This window comes from Podarcis cretensis (assembly GCF_951804945.1).
Source record: "Podarcis cretensis genome assembly, chromosome: 5".
In the NCBI taxonomy this organism is placed as follows: Eukaryota; Metazoa; Chordata; class Lepidosauria; order Squamata; family Lacertidae; genus Podarcis; species Podarcis cretensis.
The window spans coordinates 58,662,249-58,683,430 of record NC_137174.1 but is presented as its reverse complement, the minus strand read 5'-3'; positions in this window follow the sequence as shown (position 1 = coordinate 58,683,430).

The following is a 21,182-nucleotide window of genomic DNA, read 5'->3' as shown; positions in this document are numbered from 1 at the left end:
GCACTGTCAACACTGACTGGCAGCAGCTCTCCAGGGTTTCAATATTTCCCAGTTGTACCTGGAGACATTTTGAAAGTCGGACATTTTGCAAGCAAAAGCATGCACTCTACCACTGAGCTATGGCTTTTTCTGGAACCTTCCCCTAAAGTTATTAGCCGATACCTGTTCTGACACTGGTGGGTAAGTGAAGAGGTAACCTTCCCTTCTCCAATTCCTTCCCAATAAGAATCTCCCATATCTAAAACTAGATACGCATTCATATCCTGCAAATGTCAAGTTTCACTCCTAAGTATTAACGATTCCGATATTTGGAGAAATCTTGCAAGAGGCAATATGGTTTATCCACCGACAGAATACGATTCTTGAAGGCTAGTTAGGGACTCCCTGAAGTAGTGATGGTTGAATGTTATATCACATTCCTTTCCTGCTATAAGTACCTGCAGCACATGGCACACCTTAGCTGCCTATCTCTAGAAGGGATTTTGGGCATGCAGTAAAAAGGCTGAGAAAAACCTTCAGGTATGAGCTTGTTTTTGTTCAAAATTTATCTCGGGGAGTGGCTGAAGCAACCAGCCTTTCTCTTTTCTTTTAAGGGAATGGAGATTTTCCTACCTGCAGATGAGAAGAGCCCCCACCCCAGTACGGTTCCTGCAAAAGGCTTGACTAGTTAGTGGTCAACAGCTGTAGGACTTTCATGAAACAACAGGCTATGCAGCCACAAGATGGCAGACTTGCCATCATGATTGGTGCCTAGAGCTTTCCTTGGCCTGCTTTGCTACAGTGAAGAAATGGTTTTGTTTTCACATTTTCGTTGGAAGGCCCTAGATCATAATATAGTAATGGCACAAGTTTGCATCCAACTAAGTTTTGCTCAGGCTAGGCCTATTGAAGTTAATGGACCTAATGTCAACGAGCCTACTCTTGATACTGGATACTAAAGACTCATCTGAAGAAGTGTGCATGCACACGAAAGCTCATACCAATAATAAACTTAGTTGGTCTTTAAGGTGCTACTGGAAGAAATTATTTTATTTTATTTTTGTTTTGACTACGGCAGACCAACACAGCTTTTGTTGTTGTTGTTGTTTAGTCGATTAATCGTGTCTGACTCTTCGTGACCCCATGGACCAGAGCACGCCAGGCACTTCTGTCTTCCACTGCCTCCTGCAGTTTAGTCAAACTCATGCTGGTAGCTTCGAGAACACTATCCAACCATCTGGTCCTCTGTCGTCCCCTTCTCCTTGTGCCCTTCATCTTTCCCAACATCAGGGTCTTTTCCAGGGAGTCTTCTCTTCTCATGAGGTGGCCAAAGTATTGGAGTCTCAGCTTCAGGATCTGTCCTTCCAGTGAGCACTCAGGGCCGATTTCCTTCAGAATGGAGAGGTTGGATCTTCTTGCAGTCCATGGGACTCTCAAGAGTCTCCTCCAGCACCATAATTCAAAAGCATCAATTCTTTGGCGATCAGCCTTCTTTATGGTCCAGCTTTCACTTTCATACATCACTACTGGGAAAACCATAGCTTTTACTATACGGACCTTTGTTGGCAAGGTGATGTCTCTGCTTTTTAAGACGCTGTCTAGGTTTGCCATCGCCTTCCTCCCAAGAAGCAGGCGTCTTTTAATTTCGTGACTGCTGTCACCATCTGCAGTGATCATGGAGCCCAAGAAAGTAAAATCTCTCACTGCCTCCATTTCTTCCCCTTCTATTTGCCAGGAGGTGATGGGACCAGTGGCCGTGATCTTCATTTTTTTGATGTTGAGCTTCAGACCATATTTTGCGCTCTCCTCTTTCACCCTCATTAAAAGGTTTTTTATTTATTTATTTTTAAATAATATTTATTAAAGATTTTCAAATATAACAGAAAAAGAAAAACATCCAAATTTAAAACCTTATTTTCATTGGCATCCTTCCAGGACTTCCCCTCCCCTCCCCCTCTTGTATTCCAATTCTTTCAAATAGATTCAACAAATTCTTACCCCAAATTTTAAAATTATTATCATTGGCCCAATTTAAAAAATATTTTCCCATCCCCTAAAATCGACCTGTTCCCTTCCACGAGTTCCCCTCTTTAATATGCAATACAGATTAAGATAAACAGAAAAATAGAAAAAAGAATAAAATGTAATTTAACACCCTTTGGATTCCAAATTTCCCTCCCCCCCTTCCCGGTTGCGTTCCCAATGTCCGTCACTGTCTACTGTCATCCTGGAGCTCCCACATCTAAACCACAGTCCTTCACCAGTCCGCTTTGCCGTCTTTTTATTAGTCTTTGCCGTCTTTTGGTCATCTTTGATTTCACATGTCCAATCTTGGAAGGAGTCTATCTTCCGACTTTGTCCAGTTCTTGTTATTCTTGTTGTTCTTGTTGTTCTCTCTCCTCCTCTTTTTTTTTTTTCCCCGCTCTCCTGCACAAATGTTCTAATTCCAAAAAGCTTCTAATTCCTCTGCAGAGGCTTTGTTATTCAGGAACAAAACATTACGTCAAGTCCCTTCCATTCTTCAATAGATAAATCTATTGTCTCCTTTAGTGTGTAAACCTCTGTAGACAAAATAGTGTTCCATTTCTGCAGTTTCCCAGGAGATAAAAAGTCCTATTCAAATTCGATGCCAACAATACTTGTAGTGTCCCACAGCTCCTCTAGAGGGATTATAGTAACTCAGTTTCCTTCCCGATCACACCCAACAGTCAAAGTAACTTATTATTCCTTGTTTTAAACAATTTATATCCAATTTGTAACAAATGTGACCAGCAAAGTCCTCGTAACAAAGTTCTCTTTTTGTTCTTCCACTTTGACAGCTCCTTTGACAGCTGTCAAAACCTCTATTTCTCCTCTCCCGGCGCTCTTACGGATCGCTCCCGGGGTTTCCGGGGGGGGGGGTTGCCTTTTAATTCACATTCCACTTTTCTCCTCCAGCCCAGTCTTATAATTTTCCATCGCGAAGTTAATAATTTTATCAAAAAAAGGTTGCACTCGATCTTAGTTGTCAAATCCTTTGCTTTAGCTCCTCCACAACAGGGGGGAGGCTGACTTCCTTTTTGCACCTCCCCCGCTCGCTCCGAATTTAAGAAGAATTTTTCCCCTTTTTTAATCCAAGTTCCAATTACTCACGGGTTATTCTTTTAAAGTCCAAATTTTCAATGGAAGAAGTCAGCGCTCTCCGTCGAATGGCATGCGGCTTCGCTCGGCAGGGGAAGCGGAGGACTCACAGCACCACCACCCCTGTCACCCGCTCCGCAGCCTTTAAAAAGGCTCCTTCGCGGGTCGGGTGGGACGCAAACGGTGCCCGCCAAGTCACCATGCCCATGGGTTTCAGCGCCCATGGTTTTTGAGGGTCCCCGCGTCGCTGGCGCAGTAGAACCCAGCCCCTGCCGAGCAGGCTCCCTCCGGAGCTCGGAGGGAGTCCGCCATTCGGCGATGGCGCCAACCCGGAAGTCCCATTAAAAGGTTCTTTAATTCCTCCTCACTTTCTGCCATCAAGGTTGTGTCATCTGCATATCTGAGGTTGTTGATATTTCTTCCGGCAATCTTAATTCCAGCTAGGGATTCATCCAGCCCAGCCTTTCGCATGATGAATTCTGCATATAAGTTAAATAAGCAGGGAGACAATATACAGCCTTGTCGTACTCCTTTCCCAATTTTGAACCAATCAGTTGTTCCATATCCAGTTCTAACTGTAGCTTCTTGCCCCACATAGAGATTTCTCAGGAGACAGATGAGGTGATCAGGCACTCCCATTTCTTTAAGAACTTGCCATAGTTTGCTGTGGTCGACACAGTCAAAGGCTTTTGCATAGTCAATGAAGCAGAAGTAGATGTCTTTCTGGAACTCTCTAGCTTTCTCCATAATCCAGCGCATGTTTGCAATTTGGTCTCTGGTTCCTCTGCCCTTTCGAAATCCAGCTTGCACTTCTGGGAGTTCTCGGTCCACATACTGCTTAAGCCTGTCTTGTAGAATTTTAAGCATAACCTTGCTAGCGTGTGAAATGAGTGCAATTGTGCGGTAGTTGGCACATTCTTTGGCACTGCCCTTCTTTGGGATTGGGATGTAGACTGATCTTCTCCAATCCTCTGGCCACTGCTGAGTTTTCCAAACTTTCTGGCATATTGAGTGTAGCACCTTAACAGCATCATCTTTTAAAATTTTAAATAGTTCAGCTGGAATACCATCACTTCCACTGGCCTTGTTATTTGCAGTGCTTTCTAAGGCCCGTTTGAGTTCACTCTCCAGGATGTGTGGCTCAAGGTCAGCAATCACACTACCTGGGGTGTACGAGCCATCCATATCTTTCTGGTATAATTCCTCTGTGTATTCTTGCCACCTCTTCTTGATGTCTTCTGCTTCTGTTAGGTCCTTACCATTTCTGTCCTTTATTATGGTAATCTTTGTATGAAATGTTCCTTTCATATCTCCAATTTTCTTGAACAGATCTCTGGTTCTTCCCATTCTGTTGTTTTCCTCTATTTCTTTGCATTGCTCGTTTAAGAAGGCCTTCTTGTCTCTCCTTGCTATTTTTTGGAAATCTGCATTCAATTTCCTGTATCTTTCACTATCTCCCTCGCATTTTGCTTGCCTTCTCTCTCCCGCTGTTTGTAAGGCCTCATTGGACAGCCACTTTGCTTTCTTGCATTTATTTTTCATTGGGATGGTTTTCGTTGCTGCCTCCTGTATAATGTTGCGAGCCTCCATCCATAGTTCTTCAGGCACTCTGTCCAGCAAATCTAAACCCTTAAACCTGTTCCTTACTTCCACTGTGTATTCATAAGGGATTTGGTTTAGATTGTATCTTACCGGCCCAGTGGTTTTTCCTACTTTCTTCAGTTTGAGCTTGAATTTTGCTATAAGAAGCTGATGATCTGAGCCACAGTCAGCTCCAGGTCTTGTTTTTGCTGACTGTATAGAGCTTCTCCATCTTTGGCTGCAGAGAATATAATCAATCTGATTTTGATGCTGCCCATCTGGTGATGTCCATGTGTAGAGTCGTCTCCTGTGCTGTTGGAAAAGAGTGTTTGTGATGACCAGCTTGTTCTCTTGTCAGCTTGTTCTCTTGACAGAACTCTATTGTTCTCTTGACAGAACTCAACACAGCTACCTACCTGTAACTAAGGTCTTAAGGGTTCGTGTGGGGAGAAAGAGGAACCCTCATGCTTCCTAGACTGTCTTTCTGATATAACCTGGGCTGACCTTTCCTCAAATGCTAGACTGACACTCTCAGGGTGTCTGACCTCACTTCCTGCTTATCTCACTTTTTTGTACCATTGTGGGAGAGAATGCATCTTTCCTGTGTCTCTCTCCTTCATTGGCTCTTTGCACATTCACCTTAGTTAGCTAAAACTAGGATATTTCCTATCCATCATGTATTTTCTATGATAAATAGCTTTGGTATTTCCCCTATTCAAAGTATCCATGTGATTGCATCAAGGGTAAGCTGTGATCCTTCAAGCAGTGCACAGTTCAGCTTTTGCTGATGCATTTAAAACTCCAAATGCCATCAAGGTACAGTTCACAGATCCACTAAGCCAGCCTTCGCCAATCTAGTGTCCTTCCAACCTTTTGGCCTGTGGCTGTGCTGACTGGGTCTGATGGGAGTTGTAGTCCAAAACATCTGGAAGGCACTAGGTTGGTGAAAGCTGTGCTAGGGCATAGCATTAGTATAGAACTGGTGCGATATTATAAAGAGCACAAAGTTGCATTAAATGAACCCTGGAGAAGTTCGCTGCAGATTCTGAATCCTTCATGGTTCTAACCCATAGTCGTATAGGGAGATTTGTCAAATGCTCCTGTTAAACGTTTTTTGAAGAGTTGCAAGGATTTGAATGTTCATCCTTTCTTCTGCCTGCCTTCTGGGCACGTTTGATATCTTTTAAAGCTGCTTTTGGTGTCTCTGCTTTGAAGCATCATTTAGTAATATCCCACTGGGCTGCATGTGGTGTATCTTATGTCGTGGGTTAAAACTAGAGAATGGCTTTGCACAGACTGGAACAATGAGACATATACCCCCAACTGCTTTTCAGTTAATATCCAGTTCCCAGTGATTAACAGGGGTGCCTGGATTATTACAGAATGCTGTAGTCCACTCTTTGGGATTTTGCTCTGTTTTGCGTGGCAATGTGTTCAGCAACAGAATGAGTGTCTTCACCACTTTCACCAAGATGTCAACGTCCTGCTTCTTCTTAAATATTGCCACCCATATCAGAAGCAGCTCTCCAGAGATCAGCATGACTCTGTTAACATCACCAGGCATTGCATTAGCTCTTTGTGCTGTAGTATTTCCACTAGGAGCACTTACCAAGCTACCTACATTCACTCATGAAACACTGACTTGGGTTCTCTTTTCCCTAGGTTTCTTTAGTTTCACTAAAAGCAAGAGAGAGCACCATATACGCCTTGTCCCTCTCAGCCTGGGGAAAACAAACTAACAGCCCCCTTGCCTTGGAAAAGCTTATCAAAAGCAACCTCTGACAGCAAGCTCTGCTTCCCCTAGGACTTCCTTTTCATTTGCACAAAGTATTTGAATCTGTTTTGATAGCATCATCTCCAGAGGGGGACCGATTGCCCTATCCTGACCCTCTAATCCTATTCTTTCCCCTTAGACACAGACTCTGTGTGTGTGCGGGCCCCCATCTCTCTCTCCCACACACCTGATGACAGTCTCAAAACTGATGCTGTAATCCACAAGGATTAAGGACTACCTCTTCTCTTCTGAAGACTTCAGAAACTGCTGGAGGGAAAGTGTGTGCATGGGCATATATAGTGGTGTGCCAAGAAGCTTGCAGCCCCAATACACTGGAGCGGAACTTGGCTAATTTCATACATACAGCTTTCAATGCTGTAATGGACCCTAGCAATTTTCAGACAAGACAAACACACAGTGTTGCAGTGACCACAGGTAAGATGCTACAAGTTCCAGGTGGCATGAGACCCGGTTAGCATGGCTGGTGGCGGTGAAGAATGACAGTTCAGGTCCAGCAATATCTGAAGAGCGCCAGGTTAGGGAAGGATGCTTCTGATTAGCATAGCATTTTAAAGGACTCTGCCAAGGTGGTCTCACAATTTTTAAAGGGTCTGTAACCCCGGCATCCTGAAAGATGAGAAGTGGCATTCTGAAGTCGTAGTGCAGGGATGGAGGTGGGAATGTAGACATTTCAGTGGGGTCCTGTGCAATGCCAAAATTCTGCATGCCTACACCTCTCGCGCTCAGTTGTAAATCATAGTTGTGGAGCCGCTGAGGGGCACTACCAAATCAAAAGGATAAGCCAAAACAACTCACATTTCATGGACTCAGTACTGCAGAGATCCTTTTCCTCACAGCCCTCTCCTTTCAAAAACAAATAAAAACAGAGGCTAGCCAGCCTTTGTTGAAATGGGGCTGTATTTGGATGCTTCGGAAACCTTAACTGCCCCACCTAAACACACACACACACACACACACCAAGTACACTGAGCATTTCCCCCACTTTGATGTAAGGACATCCAGGTAAGCACTATGAACTGGGGTGGGGCAGCAGGATATTTCTCGCAGAAGCAATATCATCTCGAGGTGAGGATGTCAAGAGTGCAACCCCAGTGTTTTGCCAACTCTCAGGGTCAGTAGTTCAGCCATCGCCGAGGCAAGAGGCCCTGAAAGCCATGTGGTAAAGGTTGCTTAGGCCTACTGGTAAGTAAACAAACAGGTCTAAAATTACAGCATCCTGCACTCTGAAGTTTGCCCGAGCCACCCTCAGATCCAGATTTGATGACATACCCATACCCAAACACTGTCACCTCTGTGCAGCAAACGCGTGGAGGGTCTCCGGTTGCTTTAGATGGGGCTGATTCTGTGAGATGGATTTAAATTGCTTTCAGAAGCCCGTGCCCCAAAAGTGTATCTAAGCCAGTGCCAGGCTGTGTTGGAATGGGTGTGGAGGAGCTGATAACATAGTCATTCATCTTGCTTTTTTTATCCTATACAGTGGTACCTCGGGTTGAGAACTTAATTCGTTCCGGAGGTCCGTTCTTAACCTGAAACTGTTCTTAACCTGAAGCACCACTTTAGCTAATGGGGCCTCCTGCTGCCGCCGTGCAGCCAGAGCACAATTTCTGTTCTTATACTGAAGCAAAGTTCTTAACTCAAGGTACTATTTCTGGGTTAACAGAGTCTGTAATCTGACGCGAATGTAACCTGAAGCGTATGTAACCCGAGGTACCACTGTAATTGCTCCAGGATCCTTGTGGGGGGTGGGGGGCAGCGGGTTGGGAAAGCAGTTTGGTTATGTGTATGTGCTAATGTCCGGGAAGCATCAGGGAAATGCATCAAAAAGTGCGGGATGAACAAATTATCAATGAGCAGATTTATAAGCTCCCTGGAAGCAAATGAGATCAGATGCTCAATAAAATCGAGATACGAGCTAACCTCTGTGTGAGCTTTGTGCAAGCAAATCCGGATGAAAGTTCAATAAATAGATGGAGTGGAGGAGCCCTTGGGCTGTAACTGGAGGGCAGGGGACTGTCTTTCTTTTCCTCTGGACACCAGGAATTGCAGGTGGGCAGAGTGCTGTTGTGCTCAGAGCCTGCTTGCAGGCTTCCCACAGGCATCTGGTCGGCCACTGCGAGAACAGGATGCTGGACCAGATGGGATACTCCAGGAGCCTTATTTTATTTCTGTCTGAAGAGCATCCAAATTAAAGAATTTTTTAATTAAATGGTGCAATTAAATGATTATTTAATTCCTTAAAAAAACACGCCATAGGGCACCGTCTCACTTGCTCAGTGCTGCTACGTCCCATCCCTCTGTCATGATACTTTGTGTTAGGATAGTTCACCTGCACCCGTCAACTCCCTTTACAACACAGATCAGGGAGAGAGAGAGAGAGAGAGAGAGAGAGAGAGAGAGAGCGCAAGGCGCTTCTGCTGATGCCTTACCTGGGAATTGCAGCTTTTGTGTTCAGCTATTGATCATCAAAGAGGGCAAGCAAGGCCTGCTCCCATGCATGGCTGCTGATTCCCCCAGGCCAGGTTTGTGCTGTGGGTATAAACAACAAAATCATTCCCATGGAACCTGCCCTGGAAAGCCGGGTTAGGGAGCTCTCTGAGCCTGGGAGAGAGGGGATGTTAATTGGGTCTCACAGTGTCGCCTGGGGCAAGCGAGAGTCACCCAGCTGTGGCAAAGGTGTTGTTGTCACTGTAAGGCTGCATTAATATGGGTCCCCTTTGCAGAGATGTGCTGTGAACTCTGTTGTTCTCATTGGCCAAGTGCCATTGGGGGCTGAAGGACCTTCCTTGCTTAAGGTATAAATCTGCTGAGACCTTCCATTGCCACACCTTCCAGCTTTTCACGGGACTGAGGTATAGGCAGGGAGGGAGGGGAGAACAATGATGCAACATCAGGATGGCTTTTGGCCATCTATCTCCCTGAGAGCTTTAAGCATGTGGATTTGGGGGCTAGGTGGAACGGCTGTAACTCCTTGTTTCCCAACTACCACTCTTCCCTCCCAATTAGGAAAGTAGGAGGATAGACACCTGCCTATAAAATTGCATTGATCTGGGCCAAGACTGAAACTCATCTAATCAGAACTTTCACTGTTGTCTCTCCCAGTTTCTTAGTTTAGCAGTGGGAATGGGGAGATGCAGTGGTTTAGCAGAGCACATAGTGGGTGATTATCCCCTCCAGGAACTGTTTTCAAAGCAGTTTTATTCATTTTGCATTGCTTTGATTCAGCTTTAATATATATAGATATATATTGTTACGCACTTGGAGTCCTTGAAACAGTGCAAGCTAGAAAATTAAATAATTCACAGAAAGTTATTTGTGTAACCCAGGATTAACTTGGCTAAAGATGACGTGAAGCCTTCTTGATGCTAACCAGGATTGAAAAGGATTAAACAAAACTGGCAAGGGAGGGGATACGCAAATTGTAGCTCAGGCTGTCCATAAATGTCTGTCTGCTTGAAGTGACCCACAGGAGAGGGATCACACTTTAAAGTGCCCTGAAGATGAGCATCTCCCTTTGCAGTATTAAATTATAACCAAAAATGTGAAAGTGGGAGAGGGAAGAGAAATCACAGGTATGCTAAAACATTTATTTGGACCTGTTGGTCCTCGCCTTTTTGGAGTGTCCCTGTAATGAAAAAATCCGGATGGAGGCAGGGGAAAGTGTGAGAAGGCAGTGATTTGGAGGAGGACATCATATGGCCTATGAAGAATTAATAGAACTACAGGAAGCTTGCTATCCACATTGAGCAAACAGAAACGGGGTCTGAAATGAATTTGCATTGCATTAGGGTTCTGTAGGGTGTGCCTGTAGCGCAGTGGTAGAATAAATGCATTGTAGGCAGAAGGTATCCGGTTTGATCCCTGGCATCTCCAGCTTAAACAAGCATAGGCCAAGGGCCCCTTTCATGAGTTCTGATATCACAGAATTCATAGAATACAGACAAACACTAAAAGGGGGCAGGAGGAGAAGGGGAAGTCTCTATCAGCTGCACGTGGACCAGCTTGGATGTCAAGCATAGGAAAAAGAAGGGACAACACCCATGGTGGGTGGGGAGTAGAGGCAAGGTGCTCAAAAGTTAGAAGTGTTTTATGGTTTATGTCCAACATCCATGTTGAGATATCATATCCTGAGTGAACCAGCTGTTCCAGAATAATGGAACTGGTCTGTCTTAAGTTTTTGTTTTGAAAAGCTTTTCATTTTGTATTAAGTATATAGCTTTTCCATTTTCGCCTGTGTAATATATAATCATGAGACTGCAGCAGGGCTGATGTCAGCATTACTGGGCACATGCCAATGCCCCCACCACTTCAGGGGTCCCACTGCTGATTCCCAAAGTATCTCTCTCCTGCTCCTCCTCAACTTCCTCTTTGCTATCAGTGCCTGTTCACCTGCCTGCACCAAGCATGCAGGCAGTGACCAGAGTGAGGAGATGGAGCAGCTTCCTCCATTTCTCTTGCCTTCTCATAGTGAGCAGTTGTGCAGATTGGGGCCAGTCTGGCCAGAGGGCAGGTGGTTGATGGTGGCAAGAAGAAGGGGTCTGACTCTGACGCACTAAGGGCAGCTGACCCAAGGGTCCACACTGAATCGTCCTATGGTCATTTGCCTTCTTTTATCAGCTGCTGTTCTCACCTCAGGCTTTGGTCCTATAGAGAGAGGTTTACAACTCCATGGTTTCTGCCTTGGGGAAAAATCAACAGCTGCAACAGGCACCAGAAACAAGGGTTTGTTCAAAAGCAAAGTTTGTCTTGAGAAAGGATGATGCAAGTTAAAACTTAGCTGTGTATGTATGCTGAAAGAGGTGAGCTTTAAGAGGAAGCTTTAAGAAAGAGTGGGGGTGTAAAACAGAGGTTTAAACAAATGTGGTTTAGTGTCTTCAGACTGCCACCTTGTGGACACAGGTTGGCTTAACGACAAGAGTGGCTTCTGTACCTACAGTGTTAGGAAATTTATCTGTTCTGCCAAGGGTCTCCAAATAAGAAGTACCATGTACAAATAAAGACAGCAAATTAATATGGCAAAGTCTCCCTTGGAAAGATCTTCTGTAAGCAGATCCATTGAGGGGACCAAGAAGCTGGGCATGGTTCCTTAGATACCCCAGCTGAACTTAGGCAGGAGAGAGGAACAGAGTGCGGAATCATTTCTCTTTGCTGAATTGTGTCCAAGAAAAGCACAGACCAGTTGTGTCAGTTTCTACAAAATGTAGGAAATAAGCATTTAGAACAGTAAAATGTTTACCTTAGGCAACACAAACTATTCTTTCAGTCTGAGGTTTTAGGTACTTAGGCTACAAATGTTAAAGAAAATAGACGGGTGCAAGGGATGTTTGTTTAACATCTAGCCTAGTTAAGAGTTCAAGATGTTGTATTTGGGTTTGGTTTTTTACTTTTTTTGATTATTTTAAATTTGGGCTGTGAGCCACTTTGAGCCTCCAAGATAAAGGAGGCTACAAATTTTCTACAGGAATAGAAAATAAATAGCAAGGAAAATACAAATAAAGCTAAGATCTCTCTGTGAATTCTTTGTAAGCAGGAAACTCAGTTTTCTCCATTGCTGCTGGGTCCATTTCTTGATCATTTGGGAAGTGACTCTTCCTCCTCCTGCTGCTGCTGTTACCATTCAGAGCACAGCTGGTGGCAGCAGGTAGCACTTCCACCACACCATTGGGGTATTTTGCTGCTGCCTCTCCCATCACAAAATGGGAGGTCACCTTAAAGTACCCTACACTGCAAGGGTCCTTGGTCCCTGTGCTCATTTCCCAGCACAGAAGAAAATGGAATGCCCAAGCTCCTTCTGGTTATCTAAATGAACAAAGTGCGGCAATAGAAACAAGATCCATCCCCTTCCATGCATCCCTGACTCTGTCAATGTAATCTCCCATATAAGGCTGTAGGCCACTGGAATTAACTCACTTGCCTTCAGAAGTTTACGGTATCTATCTATCTATCTATCTATCTATCTATCTATCTATCTATCTATCATTTATCTCTGTCATGTGTGTTATAGAAAAACTAAATACTATTAATCACAATAAGTGATATATGCAGTAATAGTACTTAGGATTTACCTGAGTGGTACCTCAGGTTACATACGCTTCAGGTTACAGACTTCGCTAACTCAGAAATATTAGGTAGCCGTGTTGGTCTGCCATAGTCAAAACAAAAAAAATTCCTTCCAGTAGCACCTTAAAGACCAACTAAGTTAGTTCTTGGTATGAGCTTTCGTGTGCATGCACACTTCTTCAGATACACAGTGTGTATCTGAAGAAGTACACAGTGTGTATCTGAAGAAGTGTGCATGCACACGAAAGCTCATACCAAGAACTAACTTAGTTGGTCTTTAAGGTGCTACTGGAAGGAATTTTTTTTGTTCAGAAATATTACCTCGGGTTAAGAACTTTGCTTCAGGATGAGAACAGAAATTGTGCTCCGGCGGCACAGCTGCAGCAGGAGGCCCCATTAGCTAAAGTGGTGCTTCAGGTTAAGAACAGTTTCAGGTTAAGAACGGACCTCCGGAGTGAATTAAGTACATAACCAGAGGTACCACTGTAGTTAACTTCCAGTGGTCAAAGTACTTTTTTTACAGTGTCTCAGAAAGAGGGAGGGACACTTTTATTATCCCCATTTGAGGACAGGCAGGGAAAATTTGACACAGGATTTTCCATTCAAGTTTTCCATATATATTTTTTTCATCTAGAGAAGCCAAAGAGAAGGTGTGGATGATGTTTCCGGCTTCAACAAAGCGGTGTTGAAGAGTGCAGTGCTCTCCTTGGGCGAAGTGTGTACAGTGGTACCTCGGCTTAAGAACTTAATTCGTTCTGGAGGTCCGTTCTTAACCTGAGGTACCACTTTAGCTAATGGGGCCTCCTGCTGCATGATTTCTGTTCTCATCCTGAAGCAAAGTTCTTAACCCAAGGTACTATTTCTGGGTTAGCGGAGTCTGTAAGCTGAAGCGTATGTAAGTGAAGCGTAAGTGAAGTGTCTGTAACTTGAGGTACCACTGAATGTGAATGAATGAGGCAGGATGGGGGCGCTTTATCTGTCACTCATGGATCAGGCTGACAGGAGCTGTTTAGGTGGCAAAAAGCCCTGATTGCTGATCTGGGAAAACAAAATAGCAATTGTAATTATGGTCTTTGATAAGATAAGGTCTTGGGTGGGGAAGGGAGTCCTGAGCAATCACTAGCCATTTACACTGAATTAGCAGCTGTCAGTCCACGCTGGTCCCCAGGCTGGGCTGAGAGGGAACATTATTAATGGGATAATTTCTCAGTAAAGCAGAAGGGCTACGGGTCATCCTGACCACAAGCAAGTCTCCTCCTTCCTTCTGGCCCTGCTAGATTTGGGCTTATTGTGCCAACAATAGGTAACTAGATGGACTGTTCATACACTTCTTCTGTGTAGGGGTCACATACCCTGAACTTGATTTTTCACCAGTTCACCCACATCCATGTTGCTGCCGACTGTTCAGTGGTCTTGCCTGCCTGCCTGCTCTCATGAAAGGTAAGTTATCCTCTGCCTTTTAAAACGTGTGAGAAGATTCTTTCTGTGTCTTGCTCCCTTTAAAGTTTCTTAGGAACAAAGCAAAACTGCCTGAGACCTTTGGTCCATCTAGCTCAGTACTGTCTGCACTGACTGGCAGCAGCTCTCCAGGGTTTCAGGCAGAGGTCTTTCCCAACCCTACCTAAAGATGCAAAAAGCTGATGCTTTTTGAATGCAAAGCTTGTACTCTACCATTGAGCTAGTTTTCTTTTGCCCTGTATTAAGTGCAGGGAACTTCTCTGGTCTGGGGAATTTTATGTTTGAAAGCCAAAGCAGGACACCCATTTTCTCACCTTGCTGGAACAACACAGGGAAATCTGACCTGGAGCAGATGAACTGAAAGTCACCTTAAACACCAAGTGTTGAGGACTGGAGAAAAATGGGATCTTTTAATTTTGGTGTTGTGCAGCTCAGCCCTACTCAGGAGTGAGGAAAAAGGTTTGTGTCTGATCTCACCTTCCCATATTAGATCTCTCTCCCCCCCCCCCTAATTCCCACAAAAGAATTGAAAATACAGGTGTCTGCAGTCTGCTAGAGATCTTCCTATTTCTACCTTTCTCTTACTATTTCAGATTAATCACTCTTAAGCTGCTTGTGGTATATTGTCTTCATTTTTTACTTTTATTTTTTCTAACCTGCTGCACAAGCCCATGAGTTGCTTGCAAAGCACTCTCTCACACACATATTCTTCTTCTTTGGTGACCACTTGTAGCCAAGTAAGATTGTTTTCCATAAACACAGTTTTAACAATGAGTCCGTAAGTGACTGTGGAGGCCAGTTCTGGATCCACATGTCCTTCCACAGTGGGGACATTGGTTTCGGGCTGGAGTTGATCAATCATTCCTTTCTCTTAGCACATTTCTCCCTTTTGTTCTGAGTTTGAGTGTCTTCTGAGTTTGAGTGTCATGACACCTTTGGTAAAGGCTGTTTTCCAATTGGAGAGCTTGCAGGCAAGTGTTTCCCAATTGTTGGTGTTTATACTACATTTTTAAAACCTCTTTCGTTGACCACCAGCATTACGCGTTCCATTTTTAAGTTTGGAATAGAGTAGTTGCTTTGGAAGATGATAATCAGGCATCCACACAACATGACCAGTTCGAAGAAGTTGATGTTGAAGAATCATTGCTTCAACACTGGTGATCTTTGCTTCTTCCAGTACACTGGCATTAGTTTGCCTGTATTCCCAAGTGATGTGATTTTTGGAGACACCGTTGATGGAATCTTTCAAGGAGTTGGAGATGGCATTTATAAGTGGTCCATGTTTCACAAGCATACTGTGCTTTGGGCTGCAATCCTTTCTCCACTAAACCTTCTGAGTATTGTTCTTATTCCTTAACACTTATAAAGTCCTTAAAATTATCTAACTGCTATTCAGATATCAAAAGATAAGATAGTGTCTGCCTGCAGGCTTTCAGTCTAATCCAGGAAAAATTGAGTATGGGGGGAAGGAAAGCAAACACTGGAGCATATACTGATGGGATGGGCCAGGTGAATCTCCCCTTTGCCCCAATATGCATCCTGGAAGGCAGGGAGTGCAGACTCACAGTAGCCCTTGATTTCCTGGCTCATGGATGTGGCAAGTGCATGAACGAGACTGACATGGTATGTATAAGATTGTGCTGTTAGTCTCTTGGAAAATGAAAGAGAAGTTCTATTTGCTGGCCTTTTCTCACTGCTATGAGTAAACTATGCCTTGTAGGTGTGATTGATGATTCCTTGTATGTATTGCTATTTTTCTAGAAAAAAAGGTGCCAGAACTCACCATGAACTCTCTTGCTCTCTCATAATGGTAATGGTGCCCACCTGAGGAGAGGTGCCAGAACTGAGTTCTGGTGAGTTCCAGCTAAAAAAAACCTGTTTGTATGTCCTGAGGAAGAAATTTGCTACATAAGCAAAGAAAGAAACCATCCCACAGACGAAGCCATTTAACATTTTTGTTTGCTTACAGCACTGACGCTAACAACAACAAAACATGCTTGAGATGATGCATTGAGTTTGGCTTAGCACAAAATGCCACCAGCCGATAACCTTGGTCCCACAATGTATAGTGTCACTCCTTTGGAATGGGTTACTGGAGTGACCATTTCATGGTCCAATCGGTCCACTTACCACATCAAAAGAGTTTTACAATGATTTGGAATGAAATATAATAAAATGTTATAAAATAAAATCATGCATTAAAAACCCAGCAGCAGCAACCACAAAGGATAAAAAACAGAATTGCAGCTATAACAACATCTCTTTCAGCTAAAAAAGCTATTTGAAATAATAAAAAAGAGGCTTGCATCTGTTGCTTGAAAGATGGTAAAAGAAGATACATACAATTCCAAATAGTGATGGGTGAACTTACCCCATCAGCTACAAATTGTGAAGGGGAATTATTCAAATGGATGTTGTGCCTTCTGTGCTAGGTCAGTCCCTGTCTCTGCCACTGAGTTACCAGCTGACCTGAGTCAGGACATACCATCCTTGGCCTGGAGGGGGGGAGTTATTGGGCTGTTTTTGTTTTTATTTACGTATTTTGTGTTTTTGAATTGTGATTTAATTCTGTAACCCCCCTGAGACCTGCAGGAATAGTGCGGTACGCAAATATAATTTTTAAAAATGTGTCTGCTCAGGCCATTCCACATTGGGCAAAAGATTCCTGCACTGCAGGGCGTTGGACTAGATGACCCTTGTAGTCCCTTCCAACTTTACAATTCTCTGATTCTAGAGGTACTAATTCAGACAGAAGTTTTCAGATAGTTCAATATATCTAGTGCATCCTGGGCATCTGGCATGTGTAATGTGGCATTGTTTTGCCAGCCTCATGCATCACACCATCACTGGCTGTTTCCGATTTGTTTCTTCCACATGCCTTTTGCTTGATTGGTTGTTGCATGGTTTCAAATCCAAACTTTTAAACAGCTTGGTTCTTTTGGCACAGAGTAACTAATCTGTTGGGACGCGGGACTTGCCGATCGCATGGTCGGCGGTTCGAATCCCCATGGCGGGGTGCGCTCCCGTCGTTCGGTCCCAGCGCCTGCCAACCTAGCAGTTCGAAAGCACCCCCGGGTGCAAGTAGATAAATAGGGACCGCTTACCAGCGGGAAGGTAAACAGCGTTCCGTGTGCTGCGCTGGCTCGCCAGATGCAGCTTGTCACACTGGCCACGTGACCCGGAAGTGTCTGCGGACAGCGCTGGCTCCCGGCCTATAGAGTGAGATGAGCACACAACCCTAGAGTCTGGCAAGACTGGCCCGTACGGGCAGGGGTACCTTTACCTTTTACCTTTAACTAATCTGTTACGGCAAAATCATTTCATGCTCATGTGCACTGCAAATGGGACTTTTTAACTTCCTTCAGAAAGTAAACAGATGTATCAAGCGAGATCTGAGCATGTGCAAAGGTGGCAGAGTTTGGGTGCTTAGTCATACGCAGAACATGTGAGCATAGAAAGCATCCGTTAACTTGCAATCAGTCTCAGTTTGAATTATGAAAATGTTTGTTGGATCGAAGTCAGGATTCATGAACTATGAACCTACTGGATTCAACCTACAAATAGAATAATATTGAGTTTTGGTGGCCTCACCAAATCCAAACCTTCTCAGCTTGTTCAAGCAGTAGTCTTACTGGTATGCAATGAAATTAACTCCTAAGTGGAACAGCAGTACTTACTGGGGAAGCTACACATATGTCATAATTTTAGTTTTCAATAAGTATTGCTGTTCCAATTCCCCATTGCATTTTAGACAGACAATTGGTTAAAACTCTGTCCTGATGGAAACTGGAAACAGAAAGCTAAAAGATTGATATTACATTACAATTATGTATATATTGGTTCTTTTCTTACTATATCCCTGTTGGAAGTGACTGAAACCTATTATGATAATGATCATGATTATGTTGATAAGAAACAACTGGAGTGCAAGGTATCCCTAAATATTTAGGAGAGACAGACAATGGATGGGTCTGATGACCCTGTAGCTTCTCAGGTTTTTATCAGATGTGGCAGTGGAGGCACTGGAGACAGGATACTGGGTTGAATGGTTTGCATTCACCTAGCAGGAAATATTTCTTTATAATAACTTTGGGCTTGACAAAACTTTCACTTGAGTTTTGTACACTTTGCAAATGTTGCCTCGAGTTATATTCGTTTAAAAGGATTTTTTTGTTTGATTTAGCAACTAAAAAGTATTATTTTTTAATGGTTTTGGGTTTTTTAATAAAAGAGAACAATGAAAACACAACTTCCAAAGCCAAATACAATAGAATAATTTATCCAAAATAGCCAAAGGGGGGTAGCCAAAGCATTCAGATGATTATATACAAACTGAAGAGAGTGCAAGACTGCTATTGACCGAGTGTTGCATTGGTAAAGAGAAAATAACAAAGTATCTGATAGAACTCCAAACTTTTTTCAAAGAGGGCCAGATTTGATGAAGTGAAGGGCCATGAGGGCCGACCAAAGGGCCAAAAAAAGTTGTTGACCTTTTTTTAGGATTGAGGTTGTTGAGGGTTTTTTTAGGATTTCACCCCAGGAAATAAACTGCCACAGGGACTGGATTAAACTGACCGGAGGGCCGAATTAGGCCCCCCAAAAGCACTTGGGACATGCCTGCTTTAAGACCAACAGATTTATTGTGGCATAAAGTTTGGTGGGCAACAGCTCATGCCACTCAATGCATCTCTTGAACATTAAGGTGCCACAAGACTTTTTAGGATGCTGCAACAAAAACAACTAATATTAAAGCTGACTAAGTGCTACATGGAAGAGACAAGTGAGTTTAGATAAATAAGTGTTTTGGGGTGTTACATTGCATATATATATATATGGAGTTGGGTTTTACACATGTGTGTGATTTGGGGTTGGGTTTTTTCCTAGCACGGGAGTGGGGAAAATGTTACAGTTCCCAGAAAAAGCACAAAGGTAATTCGACTGCAAACTCCTGCGCTTCTGCCTAGCCCCAACTTTCCTCTGTTTCCAGTTTGAAGGGAAATTAGTGAAGCTGTAACTTCTGGCCTTATCAGTACACAGAGCAGATAGAATTACCTCTCCAGCAGAAGGTGTGCTGCTTCTGAACCCTCCTGGGGTTTTCACCCCCTCTAGCTGACCTGTTCTGTTGCTTGGGCTTGGCTTCAGAAAGCAGCAGACAAGACGAAAAATGACTTGAGTTTGGTTTTATAGTTTTGTGCATATTTGTGCCACCAATGTTCTCCCCCCCCCCCCCCCCGCCTCCATGGCTTAGCCTGCCTTGAAAGTAGAGGAAGAGAGGAAGGGTAAGTGGATAATGGGACTTAGTGGAGATAATGGGCACTGCAGTGTATTTATTTGTTTTGGTGGTGTGTTTTCCCCCTCCTGAAAGTCTTGCTCTTTACTCTAATTCTTTTAATGTCTATCACTTGCTGCAGTTCGCTTGCACTGGTTGTCCCAATCCACAAAACCAGATTTCCCAAAGTCCATGCATAATAGTTTTAAGTCAAGTCCGGGCCCCATGCTGAACTTTATGTGGTGGTGGCTGGCATGACAGAGTAGCAAACCAAAACTACAGCACTTGTGAGAATGCCTGCTTTCCGCTTTGGATGGGACTGGTCTTTAGACCCTCTTTATGGGCACATGAACACCTCTCCCCCAAACACACAGCTGGTGTCTTTCAACAAAAATGAATTGCCCTGGGAAAACATGGGCCTGCTGAAAGCATACTGGAGGAGTCATGCAATGAGTTCTGGTAGTCATCCAGTAACAATTATGCCTGAATTTATTATCCCACCTCTTCTGTGAATGGGTTATTGGATTCCACTTGGACTTCATGTCTTGGGTTGTCCTTTGGAAAAGATGCTTGGCCAATGCTTTCTGGTGTGTTCACAGGATGATCTCAGAAAGCAATTGTGGGAGCTCCAACAGTCCTGCTAGAATAACCTCACAAACTTGGTTCCTGTGGTCCAAGGAAGAGAATGCTGGGACTTATTTATGGCAGATGCCCATTCCTCTAGCTACCAGGCGACTGACATGGGGTAACCACTGGCTTCTGTTGACAGGACTGTGATTTAGGTGCAAGAGGATCAGGGTGTAGATGCAGTGGTGTGGGTGGGATGCAATGGAAGCTTCTTCCCAGCAGCTTAGACGATGTTCAGCCTTGTCCAGCCAATCACATCTCCATACTTCTTAATTATCTGCAGTAGGTACAAGTTTGTTCCTGGGTTCCCTTATGCTGGGCTTGGCCTCTTAAAATCCTAAACCAGCCTTAAAAACATCAGGAGAGCATCAGCGATATACTGCAGCAGACTGTGGAGGTTCCATTTGGCCCTTATGACTTAGCATTTATGTATTTATATCCACATTTTCTCTAAGGAGCTTAAGGTGATGCACATGTTTCTCCCCACCCCTCATTTAATACCCACAGCAAAGAAGATTGCTTTGGGTAGTTTAAGCTGAGAGGCAGTGAGTGAGCTCCATTGTTGAGTGGGGATTTGAACCCTGGTCCCCTAGGTCCTAGTCTGACACTCTAACCACTACGCCACATGGGCTCTCATTGGTAGACCTATCCTCAGAATGTGTCTAATTGCCTATACCTCTCCCCATGCCTTGTGCCAGTGGAATCCACAAGTTCATTTATGCATTGTGTGAAGAATGGCTTTGAATCGAATTTTCTTCCCTGGGTTTTTGAGTTGGTCATTTCAGCTCCTGATGGGCCAGTGAAGGCAACAAGTTAACTGTTCTTCAGTCACTCAATGCAAGCCTCCACCTTCCTCTTTCTTCCCCCAGTAGTGGTTCCCTTCTCCACTTTAGCAATCTAAAGTGGCCTGGCCATTTTTATTGTGTCTCTCTCTTAAAGTGCTTAATTTTTGAAATGAAAGGTGCTGGGGCTCAAGTCCATCTGGAAGATGCAGCCCTTGCCCTCCTCTCCCAGCCTAGTGCTCCCTGGAGTTGATGAGACTTGTAACATCTGGTGGGCACTGGGTTGGAGAAGGCTGGTGTACGTACACTGTGCAGAAAGGAAGGAAGCCTGTGCCTGTGTGCTCCACATGTCACCGGTGCTGAGCAGCAGCACTGCAAACAGGTTGCACAGCTAAGTGCCAGCCTTGGTCTACATAAAGCCCTGGGGAAGGGGAGGAGAGGGGAGAGAAGCAGCCATTAGGCTTTGTGGGTGCTGGGTGTTAAACACACACACACACACACACACACACACACT